The sequence below is a fragment of the Coccinella septempunctata genome, chromosome 6, assembly GCF_907165205.1.
Source record: "Coccinella septempunctata chromosome 6, icCocSept1.1, whole genome shotgun sequence".
NCBI classification, from domain to species: Eukaryota; Metazoa; Arthropoda; class Insecta; order Coleoptera; family Coccinellidae; genus Coccinella; species Coccinella septempunctata.
The window spans coordinates 26143643-26156470 of record NC_058194.1 but is presented as its reverse complement, the minus strand read 5'-3'; positions in this window follow the sequence as shown (position 1 = coordinate 26156470).

The window sequence follows — 12828 nt, the reverse complement described above, 5'->3', positions numbered from 1 at the left end:
GCAATAGATTCAGCGTGTTCGAAAACCTATATTTTCGTACCAAAATTTCAAATATCTGGCCCTGTTTAGGAGAAAATATTTTTTTTTGTTTTTCCACTTTTCATTTTCGAGTTGACTTCGAGGAGCTCTCTGGAGTGCAATTCTCTATTGAATCATCAACTGTTTGGTTTTCCAGAATCTACAAAACAATTTCTATGCACTCCATATCCCAGGATAGTAATGGAACATCCTAATTTTCAGACAGAGTAGCAAATAGGTCACTTTAGGGGGGTCTAACCCCTTGCTCATTTTTGACCCAAAAAATCGAGATTTTCGAAATCGAGTTTTTGTGCTAGGATGGAAGCCTAGACAACGCTGATTATATAACCGGAAATCTCAATTCGATCAGACGAACATAACAGGAGATATCGCAGATTGAAATTTGCAAATTTTTGAAAAATGCCATTTCCAAGATGAAAATCTAAACGAAGGAAGATAGGCTTTCGAAAATACTCGCAATAGATTCAGCGTGTTCGAAAACCTATACTTTCATACCAAAATTTCAAATATCTGGCCCTGTTTAGGAGAAAATAATTTTTTTTGTTTTCTCACTTTTCATTTTCGAGTTGACTTCGAGGAGCTCTCCGGAGTGCAATTCTCTATTGAATCATCAACTGTTTGGTTTTCCAGAATCTTCAAAACAAATTCCATGCACTCCATATCCTAGGATAGTAATGAAACATCCTAATCTTCAGATAGAGTAGCAAATAGGTCATTTTAGGGGGGTCTGACCCCTTGCTCATTTTTGACCCAAAAAATCGAGATTTTCGAAATCGAGTTCTTGTGCTGGGGCGGAAGCCTTGGCAATGCTGATTATAAAACTGGAAATCCCAATTCGATCAGACCAATATAACAGGAGATATCGTAGATTGAAATTTGCAAATTTTTGAAAAATGCCATTTCCAAGATGAAAATCTAAACGAAGATAGATAGGCTTCCGAAAATACTCGCAATAGATTCAGCATGTTCGAAAACCTATATTTTCATACCAAAATTTCAAATATCTGGAACTGTTTAGGAGAAAATAATTTTTTTTGTTTTTCCACTTTTCATTTTCGAGTTGACTTCGAGGAGCTCTCTGGAGTGCAATTCTCTATTGAATCATCAACTGTTTGGTTTTCCAGAATCTACAAAACATATTCTTTGCACTCCATATCCTAGGATAGTAATGAAACATCCTAATCTTCAGATAGAGTAGCAAATAGGTCATTTTAGAGGGGTCTAACCCCTTGCTCATTTTTGACCCAAAAAATCGAGATTTTCGAAATCGAGTTTTTGTGATAGGGTGTAAGCCTAGGCAACGCTGATTATATAACCGGAAATCTCAATTCGATCAGACGAATATAACAGGAGATATCGCAGATTGAAATTTGCAAATTTTTGAAAAATGCCATTTCCAAAATGAAAATCTAAACGAAGGAAGATAGGCTTTCGAAAATACTCGCAATAGATTCAGCGTGTTCGAAAACCTATATTTTCATACCAAAATTTCAAATATCTGGCCCTGTTTAGGAGAAAATAATTTTTTTTGTTTTTCCACTTTTCATTTTCGAGTTGACTTCGAGGAGCTCTCTGGAGTGCAATTATCTATTGAATCATCAACTGTTTGGTTTTCCAGAATCTTCAAAACAAATTCCATGTACTCCATATCCTAGGATAGTAATGAAACATCCTAATTTTCAGACAGAGTAGCAAGTAGGTCATTTTAGGGGGGTCTAACCCCGTGCTCATTTTTGACCCTAAAAATCGAGATTTTCGAAATCGAGTTTTTGTGCTGGGGTGGAAGCCTAGGCAACGCTGATTACATAACCGGAAATCCCAATTCGATCAGACGAATATAACAGGAGATATCGAAGATTGAAATTTGCAAATTTTTGAAAAATGCCATTTCCAAGATGAAAATCTAAACGAAGGAAGATAGGCTTTCGAAAATACTCGCAAAAGATTCAGCGTGTTCGAAAACCTATATTTTCATTCCAAAATTTCAAATATCTGGCCCTGTTTAGGAGAAAATGATTTTTTTTGTTTTTCCACTTTTCATTTTCGAGTTGACTTCGAGGAGCTCTCTGGAGTGCAATTATCTATTGAATCATCAGCTGTTTGATTTTCCAGAATCTACAAAACAAATTCTATGCACTCCATATCCCAGGATAGTAATGGAACATCCTAATTTTCAGACAGAGTAGCAAATAGGTCATTTTAGGGGGGTCTAACCCCTTGCTCATTTTTGACCCAAAAAATCGAGATTTTCGAAATCGAGTTTTTGTGCTAGGATGGAAGCCTAGACAACGCTGATTATATAACCGGAAATCTCAATTCGATCAGACGAATATAACAGGAGATATCGCAGATTGAAATTTGCAAATTTTTGAAAATTGCCATTTCCAAGATGAAAATCTAAACGAAGGAAGATAGGCTCTCGAAAATACTCGCAAAAGATTCAGCGTGTTCGAAAACCTATATTTTCATTCCAAAATTTCAAATATCTGGCCCTGTTTAGGAGAAAATGATTTTTTTTGTTTTTCCACTTTTCATTTTCGAGTTGACTTCGAGGAGCTCTCCGGAGTGCAATTCTCTATTGAATCATCAACTGTTTGGTTTTCCAGAATCTTCAAAACAAATTCCATGCACTCCATATCCTAGGATAGTAATGGAACATCCTAATTTTCAGACAGAGTAGCAAATATGTCATTTTAGGGGGGTCTAACCCCTTGCTCATTTTTGAATCAAAAAATCGAGATTTTCGAAATCGAGTTTTTGTGATAGGGTGGAAGCCTAGGCAACGCTGATTATATAACCGGAAATCCCAATTCGATCAGACGAATATAATAGGAGATATCGCAAATTGAAATTTGCAAATTTTTGAAAAATGCCATTTCCAAGATGAAAATCTAAACGAAGGAAGATAGGCTTTCGAAAATACTCGCAATAGATTCAGCGTGTTTGAAAACCTATATTTTCATACCAAAATTTCAAATATCTGGCCCTGTTTAGGAGAAAATAATTTTTTTTGTTTTTCCACTTTTCATTTTCGAGTTGACTTCGAGGAGCTCTCCGGAGTGCAATTCTCTATTGAATCATCAACTGTTCGGTTTTCCAGAATCTACAAAATAAATTCTATGCACTCCATATCCTAGGATAGTAATGGAACATCCTAATTTTCAGACAGAGTAGCAAATAGGTCATTTTAGGGGGGTCTAACCCCTTGCTCATTTTTGACCCAAAAAATCGAGATTTTCGAAATCGAGTTCCTGTGCTAGGGTGGAAGCATAGACAACGCTGATTATATAACCGGAAATCTCAATTCGATCAGACGAATATAACAGGAGATATCGCAGATTGAAATTTGCAAATTTTTGAAAAATGCCATTTCCAAGATGAAAATCTAAACGAAGGAAGATAGGCTCTCGAAAATACTCGCAAAAGATTCAGCGTGTTCGAAAACCTATATTTTCATTCCAAAATTTCAAATATCTGGCCCTGTTTAGGAGAAAATGATTTTTTTTGTTTTTCCACTTTTCATTTTCGAGTTGACTTCGAGGAGCTCTCCGGAGTGCAATTCTCTATTGAATCATCAACTGTTTGGTTTTCCAGAATCTTCAAAACAAATTCCATGCACTCCATATCCTAGGATAGTAATGGAACATCCTAATTTTCAGACAGAGTAGCAAATATGTCATTTTAGGGGGGTCTAACCCCTTGCTCATTTTTGAATCAAAAAATCGAGATTTTCGAAATCGAGTTTTTGTGATAGGGTGGAAGCCTAGGCAACGCTGATTATATAACCGGAAATCCCAATTCGATCAGACGAATATAATAGGAGATATCGCAAATTGAAATTTGCAAATTTTTGAAAAATGCCATTTCCAAGATGAAAATCTAAACGAAGGAAGATAGGCTTTCGAAAATACTCGCAATAGATTCAGCGTGTTCGAAAACCTATATTTTCATACCAAAATTTCAAATATCTGGCCCTGTTTAGGAGAAAATAATATTTTTGTTTTTCCACTTTTCATTTTCGAGTTGACTTCGAGGAGCTCTCTGGAGTGCAATTCTCTATTGAATCATCAACTGTTTGGTTTTCCAGAATCTACAAAACAAATTCTATGCACACCATATCCCAGGATAGTAATGGAACATCCTAACTTTCAGACAGAGTAGCAAATAGGTCATTTTAGGGGGGTCTAACCCCTTGCTCATTTTCGACCCAAAAAATCGAGATTTTCGAAATCGAGTTTTTGTGCTAGGATGGAAGCCTAGACAACGCTGATTATATAACCGGAAATCTCGATTCGATCAGACGAATATAACAGGAGATATCGCAGATTGAAATTTGCAAATTTTTGAAAAATGCCATTTTCAAGATGAAAATCTAAACGAAGGAAGATAGGCTTTCGAAAATACTCGCAATAGATTTAGCGTGTTGGAAAACCTATATTTTCATACCAAAATTTCAAATATCTGGCCCTGTTTAGGAGAAAATAATTTTTTTTGTTTTTCCACTCTTCATTTTCGAGTTGACTTCGATGAGCTCTCTGGAGTGCAATTCTCTATTGAATCATCAACTGTTTGGTTTTCTAGAATTTTCAAAACAAATTCTATGCACTCCATATCCTAAGACAGTGATAGAACATCCTGAATTTCAGACAGGGTAGCAAATAGGTCATTTTAGGGGGGTCTAACCCCTTGCTCATTTTTGACCCATAAAATCGAGATTTTCGAAATCGAGTTTTTGTGCTAGGGTGGAAGCATAAGCAACGTTGATTAAAGAACCGGAAATCCCTAGAAGCCATCCAACTCGGGGCAACCGTTTGTCCCTGAAGAATTTCAAATTTAAGCCTTAAGAAAGAGATATTAAACTTCAAAGAGTTCTCATTGCTGTCGCAGGTTCCGTTCGCAAGCTAATGAACGCCTTACGAATCCATAAAATCAATCAGAATAATGATAGGTCATCGATGTGTATATCCACGATGGTGACGCGCCCGACCGCAAAAACGAAGCCGTTCAGCGTCTACGAACCGCCCGTTTGGCGGCTCGAAAATCGCTTCCGCCCGCCTCCCCCTCTCGGATACAATTAGGTGCTATTAGGGGGTGAAAAAAGGGGTCCCGTCGAAAAAAAAGCATGTATAACCCGATCACAGGCGGCGGATTGGAATGGTGTTCCGATTCGATTCAATACTTCTTCTACCTTGTTAACTTTTGTAGTTTGGAAATGGAGGACGACCGTGGAATTTCGGACGGCGCAAAAAGTTTTCGACTCGCCACGTCTAGAGATTTATCCGCTCCCCGTCGATGGAGGACGGCAGGGAGGGTGGATGGTCTGGATACGTGATCTTTCATTGCATCTTTTCTGTTTGTCGCGATTCCGTTCAAATATGCGGATTGACGTCTGGGTTTCTTCATTCGCCTGTAAGGAGTTGTAGCATTTTTACTAAGATCCATACACAGGGTGTTAGTGAATAATTTCGACTAACTTCAGATGGTTAAAAAATAATAATAATTTTCTCTACAATTTTAATGTGCAAATGCGTTCGTTTTTCGAGATACAGTGTGTCAAAGTTCTTCCTTAAAACTGACCGTTCATTAATTTGATTGAAATATTCGTATTTGACTGAAGGCTGACAGTAACCCACCGGCTACTCTACTGGATATATTGAAAATTAGAAATATATCTACGCGTTAAGATGTTTTATTTTTTACATTGAAACGTTGTTCTCTCACCAGCGTGCTCTCCCCTGCGGCTAATAGATTTTTGCAGACATAAAGAAGATGCTCCAGAACAAAAATTGGCTCAAATGAAAAGTGGATGAGGAAACTGACGTCTATTATGCCGAGAGCTTGTCGCTTGTCGTATGGAAAAGCCAGAAGGACGTGGTCTTGAGGGGGATTTGGTTGATGAATGAAGTAGAATTTCCAAAAAAATCGTTTTTCAAAAATACAAGATTTTACGTGAAAGTGGAAGGAGAATGCTCCACAACAAGATATAAAGAGGCTGGAGTACCCCAAAGGGTCAGTACTTGGGCCACTTCTGTATAACATATACATTCACGATATTCCGAAGAATCCAAGAACCATGCTAACGTTATATGCTGACGAAACAGGCATTGCAACTCGACACCGCAACCAAGAAGTAATAAAACGAGTTCTACAAAAAACGATTGACGAAATAACTGACTGGTGCATAAAGTGGAAAATCAAGCTCAATGGACAAAAGAGCCAAGCAATATTACTTCAGAACAGAAGACTTTGAGCCACAACGAATCTAGAAGTTGACGGCGAAGAAATCGATTGGAAAAATGAAGCCCAATATTTAGGAGTAACGTTTGACTTAGGACTCACTTGGAAGAGCCATATTAAACAAGCAATCGGCAAAACGAAAGCAGCGATGAATAAACTCTACCCTCCGATAGGAAGAAAAAGGCACATGCCGAAAGAGACATAATTGAAGATTACTAAAGCCTCAACTGACTTATGGATCAGTTGCCTGGGGTTTCGCGGCAAAGAGCCATATCAAAAGAATTCAGGCCACTGAAAACAAGCTGCTACGATGTGCAATAGATGCACCTTGGTTTGTCAGGAATAGACAGATTTATAGGGACCTGAAATGGGAAACAATAACGGAATTCATGAACAGAAAAGCAGAGAAATTATTCGAAACAGCGAAAAACCATCCGAATCAAGAACTCAGGAGACTAGTGGATTACGACCCAGAGGAAGACAAAAGGAGAATGCGAATTTACCGAAGGAGACCAAGAAATCAATTAAATAGAGATTAAAATAAGAACAGAAACTTATTGAATAATCCAATAAAGTGTATACTTCATTCAACTTTATTTTAGCAGTCGGTTGGCCATGGAAATTTGACACATTTCACTCTGTATAGTACGAAAATGTGGGGTTATGAAGCTTGTCAAAACATTTTTGGGTTTTAAATCAACGCTATGTTGCCCGTTCTACGTAAAAGTTTCTGTTAATACGTATTTTATCACAATGTCGAATCTCTTCGGAAAATATGTGACGAGCATAATTGAAGTTTATACAAACTGATTGAAGATTGAAGGCATACCAAATCCAGTTATTTGCATGGAAAATATGTACAAGAGATCAGTATAATATCATAATATGCACTAGCTTGAGGAGAGTTAATGTTCGTTATCTTCTTTGGCTTACATTATTTGTAGATTTAAAAATATTAACCCGAAGATGAAATGCATATGATGCAGTGGTTGGGAATTGGTATCTCCCGAAGGAATTAACAGATAATTAGAAGAATGTTAAATTTTTCAACAAAAATCATCTTGCATCAATATAAGTTTCAAGTTAAGATGCAACTGCACCGTTGAACAAAAATTTCACATGAATAAACAGTAACAGGGCAACTTGCGCATATTTGTGGCTATTCATCTTAATACATTGATGTAATTATAATAATTAGGTATTTATTAGTACCTTGAGACATTTACATTGTATAGTACAACCCAGTAAACACGATACATATATGAAATATTTCAAATTTAACCTATTTGATACTTTTTGAAACGTTTATCTGAAATATTTCAGTAATGTTGTTTAAACAATCTGTTGAAATGTGACCTACATGAAACATTTCAAATGAAATCTATTCGATACTTTCTGAGACATTTCGTCATATGTATCAAAAATGTAGCTGAAATGTTTGGACCTGAATTCTAAATAGCACTTCCTGAAACCCTGTCTCTTTTTTCAATCACTTTCGGCATTTTCGAATTTTCGTAATAAAAATTGATATTAGTTGTGGCAAAGGCGTTATGACATTAACGACATTTCATGAGTGCCAACCTAACTTCGTTCTAGTTACAAAAACTTGAGAAAATTATTTCATGGCCAACCGACTGCTAAAATAAATTTGAATGAAGTATAATTCGTTTTTCCTGGTAGGAAAAGTATATTTCTACTGCTCATACTATGATTTTGTACGATATGTACAAAGTATCTAGTTATTACTATTACTTTTTCTGTTAATGTAATTCATTATGTGGATGAGTTGAATAGCTTGGTCATGGTTCCTGTATCAGAATGCCTCCCATTATGAATCCTCTCTTTTTTCTCGAGACTAGTAGCGATTTAAAGTGTACCTTTCGGTTCAAAAACGTTTGGAGAATCTTTTATTTTTCGATAAAAAACCAGCTGGTCAGAAAATGGGAATAATTGTGTTCCATGTCCAATTTCCGCCACTGGTAGGAACATTTTTGCTCATCCAAGAAACGTTTCATTTTCAATTATCAAATTCCTACCAAGGTTTTTGATGTTCATGATAAATATGCTCTATCTCCAGAATTGTGCATCTCAAGACCTTGGATGACATGATGTTTTGTCCATATTTTGACCTCCTAAATCACTTTTCTCACGTCCTGAAGTAACTTTGACTTCAGGCATAATTGTGAATTGAGTTACTTGATTTTCATATTAACTCTCACCTAGCTACGAGTTGATGTGAGTTAAAGGCTTGCAAAAACATTTTCGAATGGCACTATATTCGTTTTAAATTTCACAGAGTGGAGGTTTTTTCAATCTGCATCCCTTTAAACGGTAAACAGTGTTTTATCTCACGTCTTATCACTCGATTCCAATATAAAATCTTACTTATAACCAAAAAAGCTCTGATTGAACGGCAATATACAAATGTGATCATGGAAATTATGCTATCATCACTTCTTCTTCAGATTTTATTGTCCAGTAACAAACTCCCAAACCAAATAATGGGAGGTGTGAGAATTTTCTCGACCTTTTCAAAGAATATCTCATAACTGCCGGCTAAGTGTTTCCACCCACAACTTTCGGAAGTGTCCCGCTGTCCTCTAGAACAACGCTCAACGAAGTCATTTTCGCCGGCATAAACTTTCCTCGCATGCAGTCCTCCGGAGCCACTTCAAAAATGCAATTTAAGACCCGACATTTCCGAGACCTGCTCACCGGGAATCTTCATTAAGGGTTGAAACACTCATTCCCCCCGAGTGGACGAAATTTCCCGGCAAAAACTGTCCGTCAACGTCTTTCCACAAAGGATTATACGCGTCGTGACGTCCGACTCGAATGAATTCCAGAAAACGACATCTTCCTGCCTTGTCGACTCCGCCGGGCCGGCCGGCCGACCGAGCGACCGGGAAATGTCGAAAAACAATTAATTTCGTAGGACGCTTAAGCCCCGCAGAAATGAATTATTAAACGGAGGAGGAGGAGGAACGGACATACGAACAACAGACAATGCATAAGCGGTAATAATGAACGGAGAAAAAACAGCTGGCGGTTTGTTAATTTCGACGACAAGTCTTGTTAGGAGGAGGATGAAAGTTTTTTGTGCGGACGAAGAATTTTGTCAATTAAGGCAGCGCGCCATGTTGGTCAACAGGGGGAGAATGATTGGGCATTTTTTCATTTCTCTGCTAAAAATGAAATGCAAGTTGCTGGCTCGCTCATTCTAGTTGTGAGAATCAAATTTTTCCCTTTATCTCTATTTTTAACATCTCCTCATCTCCATACTTTCTATATCGTATAGATGCAATGAAATGGTGACGTCAAGATCAGTTAGATGAATAGAGCTTGTAAATTACTTCATTGAACCATTATACACCACACAGAGCAATTCCTCGTCAACCTCACCCAAAATTCGAAAGATATTCGAGCTAATTCTCTATTTGGGATGATCTGCAAGATGCTTATGCTTCTAGCTGCGTGTACTTTAACGTTAAAAAGATGAAATTATCATTAACTGCTTCTTGAAGTCTTTCGATTCTAGCTTTCATAAAATACTTCCTTATTTCAATATTTCGAATGGAGACCTATTGCTTAGACCGGATCTCACAAAACTTTGATCACTCGATCAACGATTTCCAAAACGAATTCAATAAAACTTTTTAATTTCTGAATATTTTGAAGAAGTAGGAATCGAGAATCATGGAATGGATTCATATAGATCATAATTTGATGCGAGAATGATATTATGAATGCTCCTTAGTGAACTATCCATTGAAATTACATTGACATTCATTCGTCAATCAAGCGTTGATTCTCCGATCAAGCTTTGTGAAACCAGGGGTTAGAGAGTAGCTAAGGTTTTTGCAGATTTGTGTGCTCTGGCTTCATCTTTTTGAAAATAACTATTGGACCATTCATCGAAATTCAATTCAGCTGTAAAAGGCAGATATTCATTTCATGCTGTTGAGTTCCAGGACATAAAATAGGTCCCACAATTTGCATCTCACTGAAAGTTCACCTAACTCCATTTTGTTTTAATGAATTGGTAACTGAATGAAAAAATGCCCTGGACTGAATGAATCCAATAGGAAATACTCCTTGTGACGAAAATGATGTATTTTTTATGAAATATCTTTGAAACGTCATATTTTGCAACAACCATTTCAACCGTTTCCCAAAAAAAATTATTTCAAGTGCTTAAAAATGAAAAATTGAAATGGGTATTTAAAATTTGAAGCGTTTAGTTCCTATTGCACAAGTTGGCAACATCGACTGAAATATGCGGTGATAATAAAGGACAACAAATACACTATCTAGATGAGATAGACAAAGATGGCTGCCTATGAAGTCTGCGACGAACGAGGAAGGTCGTAAAATTTTATGGGATTTTTATGGCTGATTGCTGTTGAGGATCGCCAGTAAGTACGCGCCTTATGATGGCTCTAAATCAACAGCTGTTATTTTATAAACAAGCCATTGTTCTTTTTATTTTCTAGTAGGCGCTGTTGCCAAATTGTAAACTAGAAACGAAACGATTCAAATTTTATAACCTCATATTTGAAGAAGGATTTTGAATAGTTTCCGCGGTGCATTTGAAAAATTCATGAATGAAACTCATAATTATTCAGTTTGAACTTGCATATGCTGTGATAACCAAAATTGAGGAAAATACCCCATTTCACTCATCCGATTATAGGATACATCATAAATTAACATCGAACTTGAGCTTGAAGCTGTTTTTCCTTCAGAATTGCCAACAGAATGAATGATTCGTTCATTCATTTCTCGATCTTCGTTCGGCCCTTTTGAAAAGGTCAATACGTTCGAATGTAGCATGAAAATATGCCGTTGCTAAATTTCGGGCGATAATTATTGCCGATCCGTACATTTATTCGAATTAAACCACAACCATTGCATTCAGCTCCTCGTTTTTGCGAGCAAATGACCAGACAGTCTGAAACGAATCGCACAATCACATACGAAATTACAGTCAACACGTTCACGAAAGCTGTTTCACGTATATTCGGCATGAGTACAGGGTGCATTCGATAAAGTCCACGTTGAATGGGTGCACGATATGGAAAATTCTATAAGAACTCACTCAATCAAACGAAGATTTCACCCACTCTTTAAAGAAGGGTAACGTAGGATTTTGGCAATTCGATTATGTCATCACAGATCGATAGGTGGCATAAGGGAGTTACTTATTGCTGCACTGGATCACAGATTCACAGAACATCGAATATAGATTAGGATATTATAATATGCACTCACTACGCAGCAGTTTAACTGATGAAATTTCAAATAATAGCGAATTCCATTGGTGAAACCAGCCTTAGATCTTTTGGTATGATTGTGTGACATCAAAGTATGCACTCAGTTCTGTCAATGGAATTCGCTATTAGTGAACATCGAGTGTTATACGATGAAACAACATAACCTGATTGTTGAAATTCATTATTGAAAAAATCAAACAAAAATTACACTATTGATTCATGGGAAATCATTCAGAACTTAGAATATAGAATAACAGGAACGAGCATATTGCTCATTTCAAGTTGACCGGAATAGAGGAGAAATATGGCCGACATATATTTCCGTTTCAACAGAGGCGTAGGACAATGAAGTTTCCAAAAAACTAACTTCAATAGTCAGTTGATTCTGATTAATAAAAAAAATTAAGGAAAGCACTGACGTTAAGTCAGAAGCTTTTTCACGCTCGTTCAAATTGATAATCAAAGCGGAAATTCACCCCGCTTAACACTGCTTGGCTGTATACATAATGGTATTAAGGTCTATGACTCAACATTACCTACGCCCATGGAGTGTTATTGTCATGGGATAACCTTGTTATGTCAAGAAATTCAGAAACTCATAATTAATAATAATATTCAGCTTAAAAAATTCACGCTAAAATATCCAAAATCCTTATTTCCAGCAAATTTCAAGAATCCAAATTACCAAAATTAAGTTGAAACATCACTTTTTTCATTTTGCCACAGACAGCAGAATCATTTGACTTCCAAGTCTGCCACTTTTCAAATCAGAATTTGGAAGACCAATATGGCCGTTTCCGTCGCACAATTCCCGTCACATTTATTCGAAAAAGCTCCTTCCTGATATTCTATGTTCTAAGATTCAGAACATATCACTGTTTGATGTGCATTTTGACCAATTATTGCGCAGTTATTCCGCAGCCAGTTAACGCAATAACTATGAATGGAGAACGTAAACGTGCTCTGTGATTTATGAAACCTCGATTTTCATTTTGTAAATATTTTCTTCATAAATCGATTTAAGCTCCAATTTTTCAACTTTCTCCCAAACTGAGGTAATCCGATAAAAAGACCTTTTCCCGTTTTAATCCAGTAGGGCATAATCTTGATTCTCTACCCCTGTACACAATCAGCGACGGGTTCGAGTCAACCTTAATCGAAACATCCATTATTTTGGACGCGAAGGCTTGAAATTTCAACACTGATCGCACGTTCGCAGATGTTCGGCGGTTATTATGCGATCTGTTGGTATGTTGTCGCTGATCTGACTCTAATCGTC